Here is a 5,368-nt window from a genome sequence, read left to right on the forward strand (position 1 = left end):
CTGGATATATTTTTATTGCACTGATTACAATATTTTTGATTCGGCATTTTTGCTGTTGTTTATTATATACAATTTCCTGGGTTTCAATTCAAAACTTTATACTGAATAAAAAATATCAGTTGGGTTCAGCACTGTGATTTGTATGTGTATATGTATATATGTATATATACACTTAATATTTTTGGCTTTGGTATTTATATAAAATTTCCTGGGATTCAAATCTAATCTCTATGGATTAATATTATTAATATTAATCTTATGACAGGTTGTAAAGCCAATAGCTTACAAGTGGAAAATCATTCACACTGACCCGGCACAAATGCCTGCACGAACATGCATGTATAGAATGGCAATGACCTTGTTATGTATAACCGGCTGGGACAAATATAAGCTTGACTCTAAATATGAGTGGATTACAACAAATATCAGATTTTATATTGTTCAATATGAATTTAAACCTGTAAGTATGAGAAGCACTGTATCAACACGTCTGTTCCCCTCAGTCACTCTCACATAACTGGCTGATGCAATAATCGGGAATTTCTGTAAATACTGGCGCTGAGGAAAAAAATCAATACTACCGTCTCGGGAATTGCGCACATTGCCACAGAGGGGAAACATGCAAAAACGGACCAATTCTAGAGGTAGGCTCTGCATATTGCATTGTTTTAATATTGGATAAGCAAATTGAACAGTATCCAATTGAACTTAAACCTGAAGTAAATATGTATAGGTAGGTATGGATACAAGTTTATAGACAAACTAATGCAATTTTTGTAAATCTGCTTGAGGAGGAGTTTGATATTTTCCAAATTATAAAATTCTTGGCTTAGGCAGGTACTACACTTAAACAAATAAACATGTTGAGCAAGTTTTAAGTATAGCAAATCTGCTTGAGGAGGGGTTCGTACTTTCTGAAAAATTCCCGAGGGCATTTTTACAAAAATCTTAAATTATAAGAGCTCTACACTTGAGCAAAAAAACTCAAATGGGCATGTTGACCAAGTTTTAAGTATGGCCAAAGCTGCTGGAGAGAGGTTCGTACTTTCTCGTCCTGTCCGTAGCATAAAACCCACTACTCGTTTGATTCTCCATTTGAAATTCATGAAAAATGCTAAATATTAACGGTTTTTCAAGTTTGAACAGAAAATCCCGTTTTGGCGCGAAACTCAAATAATTTCTTAGGATGGAAGCTGCATCATTCCCACACACGAAAACATGCAGGGCTAGCCTAAAGCAAAGTCGAAAGGGTGACTTTCCTAATTAAATCCGCGAGCCTGCGTCCTTCTCGGCCCCCTAACCCGCCATTTCGGGAAAATGCCGTTAAAGTGTAATTGTGGCTAACCGAGGAAGCCAAAACTCGGGATTCTGGTAATTCGGTACCTCTCCTTTCAGATTGTAAAATTTGATAAGGTTCGAACCACGCAAAGTGTGAAAAATTGAAGAAAGGAAAAGACATTGTCCTTCTCGGCCCCCAAGAAGCGCTTCTCGGCCCCCCTAAGCCATTTTTTCGATTTCGAGCAAGCGAGTTCAAATTTCACACGTTGGTAGATCAAGTCAAGAGAACAAAAAAATTTAAATGCCATTTTGAGATATTTCCAAAAACGCGGCCTCCATCTTGGAAAATGGCGGATTTTGTCCCCAGCTACATGCACCTTCGGCCCTGAACAACCGTTGAAACTGGCTCCAGGCGGTGAATCGCGCTAACCCCTAACGCAGGGAGGTAGGGGAAGATAACGTGACGGTAAAGTAAGCCGTGGGTGGAGTGTTCGAGTCACGGGAAAAGTTTGATTCTCCATTTGAAATTCATGAAAAATGCTAAATCTTAACGGTTTTTCAAGTTTGAACAGAAAATCCCGTTTTGGCGCGAAACTCAAATAATTTCTTAGGATGGAAGCTACATCTTTCCCATACACGAAAACATGCAGGGCTAGCCTAAATCAAAGTCGAAAGGGTGACTTTTCTAATTAAATCCGCGAGCATGCGTCCTTCTCGCCCCCCCAAACCGCCATTTCTGGAAAAGGCCGTTAAAGTGTACTTGTGGTTAACCGAGGAAGACAAAACTTGGGATTCGGGTATTTCAGTACCTCTCCTCCCAGATTGTAAAATTTGATGAGGTTCGAACCACGCAAAGTGTGAAAAAGTGAATAAAGAAAAAGACAATGTCCTTCTCGTCCCCCCAAGAAGTGCTTCTCGCCCCCCTAAGCCATTTTTTCGATTTCGAGCAATCGAGTTGAAATTTTACACAGACCTAGATCAAGTCAAGAGAACAAAAAAAGGTAAATGCCATTTTGAGATATTTCCAAAAACGCGGCCTCCATCTTGGAAAATGGCGGATTTCGTCCCCAGCGGCCAGCACCTTCGCCCCTAAACAAGCGTTGAAACTGGCTCCAGCCGGTGAATCGCGATAACGCCTAACTCAGGGTGGTAGGTGAAGACAACGTGACGGTAAATTAAGCACTGGGTGGAGTGTTCGAGTCACGGGAAACGTTTGATTCTCCATTTGAAATTCATGAAAAATGCTAAATATTAACGGTTTTTCAAGTTTGAACAGAAAATCCCGTTTTGGCGCGAAACTCAAATAATTTCTTAGGATGGAAGCTACATCTTTCCCATACACGAAAACATGCAGGGCTAGCCTAAATCAAAGTCGAAAGGGTGACTTTTCTAATTAAATCCGCGAGCATGCGTCCTTCTCGCCCCCCCAAACCGCCATTTCTGGAAAAGGCCGTTAAAGTGTACTTGTGGTTAACCGAGGAAGACAAAACTTGGGATTCGGGTATTTCAGTACCTCTCCTCCCAGATTGTAAAATTTGATGAGGTTCGAACCACGCAAAGTGTGAAAAAGTGAATAAAGAAAAAGACAATGTCCTTCTCGCCCCCCTAAGCCATTTTTTCGATTTCGAGCAATCGAGTTGAAATTTTACACAGACCTAGATCAAGTCAAGAGAACAAAAAAAGGTAAATGCCATTTTGAGATATTTCCAAAATCGCGGCCTCCATCTTGGAAAATGGCGGATTTCGTCCCCAGCGGCCAGCACCTTCGCCCCTAAACAAGCGTTGAAACTGGTTCCAGCAGACGCATCGCGCTAACGCCTAACTCAGGGTGGTAGGTGAAGACAACGTGACGGTAAATTAAGCACTGGGTGGAGTGTTCGAGTCACGGGAAACGTTTGATTCTCCATTTGAAATTCATGAAAAATGCTAAATATTAACGGTTTTTCAAGTTTGAACAGAAAATCCCGTTTTGGCGCGAAACTCAAATAATTTCTTAGGATGGAAGCTACATCTTTCCCATACACGAAAACGTGCAGGGCTAGCCTAAATCAAAGTCGAAAGGGTGACTTTTCTAATTAAATCCGCGAGCATGCGTCCTTCTCGCCCCCCCAAACCGCCATTTCTGGAAAAGGCCGTTAAAGTGTACTTGTGGTTAACCGAGGAAGACAAAACTTGGGATTCGGGTATTTCAGTACCTCTCCTCCCAGATTGTAAAATTTGATGAGGTTCGAACCACGCAAAGTGTGAAAAAGTGAATAAAGAAAAAGACAATGTCCTTCTCGTCCCCCCAAGAAGTGCTTCTCGCCCCCCTAAGCCATTTTTTCGATTTCGAGCAATCGAGTTGAAATTTTACACAGACCTAGATCAAGTCAAGAGAACAAAAAAAGGTAAATGCCATTTTGAGATATTTCCAAAAACGCGGCCTCCATCTTGGAAAATGGCGGATTTCGTCCCCAGCGGCCAGCACCTTCGCCCCTAAACAAGCGTTGAAACTGGCTCCAGCCGGTGAATCGCGCTAACGCCTAACTCAGGGTGGTAGGTGAAGAAAACGTGACGGTAAATTAAGCACTGGGTGTAGGGTTCGAGTCACGGGAAACGTTTGATTCTCCATTTGAAATTCATGAAAAATGCTAAATATTAACGGTTTTTCAAGTTTGAACAGAAAATCCCGTTTTGGCGCGAAACTCAAATAATTTCTTAGGATGGAAGCTACATCTTTCCCATACACGAAAACATGCAGGGCTAGCCTAAATCAAAGTCGAAAGGGTGACTTTTCTAATTAAATCCGCGAGCATGCGTCCTTCTCGCCCCCCAAACCGCCATTTCTGGAAAAGGCCGTTAAAGTGTACTTGTGGTTAACCGAGGAAGACAAAACTTGGGATTCGGGTATTTCAGTACCTCTCCTCCCAGATTGTAAAATTTGATGAGGTTCGAACCACGCAAAGTGTGAAAAAGTGAATAAAAAAAAGACAATGTCCTAAAAGACAAAATAAATAACACAAAAATTTATCCACATCTGATGAATACCTACTAAATATACGTACCATTTTCTTCTATTTCATAAGTAAGGATCAACTTTAACCTACACTATATCACAGTACAGATTTACAAACACTGCAATCGGAAACTTGACAACCTTCGTCTCAGACAGCAAACAAGGAAGTGAAAGTTATCACCGTCCCAGGTGTCTCAAATTCCAGTCAGTGGAGTGGGAGGAAAACAAGTTACTTCCCACTCGCCTGCACATTTGACAACTTAAACAATATCCAACGTAAATGAAAATTGCCTTACACAAGGAACTCCTTTTCCTTAAAAGAAACGGCTTACGTATCAAGGGAAGCTAAGCGCAACTGTTAGAGTCCGTTTTTGGAAGCAAAAATCCCAAGTGTGCTCCTTCTGATGATGTCTGAAGCCGTTCTGATGCTGTGCGGTCCACTCATAAAACAGCCTCTTTGTCACTTTAAATTGAAGAAAGCGCTAACCCCTGAGCCACTGTTACAGAGGAAGGGCCCTGGAAGATAACTGAAAGGTGACGTAATCGGGAGGTGGAGGGCTCGAGTCACGGGAAATGTTTGCAATTAAACCAACTGTGTAGCCATCACCCAATATAGGGTAACTTAAACCCAGAAATGTAGCGAGAGGCCATGGGTTTTGCAGCAGAAAGACCAATTTGTATTAGGGATTATGTTATCTTCTTCGATCGTGGTAACCAAAATCCAAGCTCCGTATGTAACGAAAGTCCATATTTTCTTTCCGAGACTGTTGCACAAGTAAGGGGAACGATATACGAGACCAGTTGAGAAAGACAAATCGAAGAAGCCATTTTTTCGATTTCGAGCTAGCGAGTTCAAATTTCACACGTTGGTAGATCAAGTCAAGAGAACAAAAAAACTTAAATGCCATTTTGAGATATTTCCAAAAACGCGGCCTCCATCTTGGAAAATGGCGGATTTTGTCCCCAGCTACATGCACCTTCGGCCCTGAACAACCGTTGAAACTGGCTCCAGGCGGTGAATCGCGCTAACCCCTAACGCAGGGAGGTAGGGGAAGATAACGTGACGGTAAAGTAAGCCGTGGGTGGAGTGTTCGA

This window comes from Lepisma saccharinum, unplaced genomic scaffold (genome assembly GCF_977018435.1).
Source record: "Lepisma saccharinum unplaced genomic scaffold, izLepSacc3.1 HAP1_SCAFFOLD_447, whole genome shotgun sequence".
Classification (NCBI taxonomy): domain Eukaryota; kingdom Metazoa; phylum Arthropoda; class Insecta; order Zygentoma; family Lepismatidae; genus Lepisma; species Lepisma saccharinum.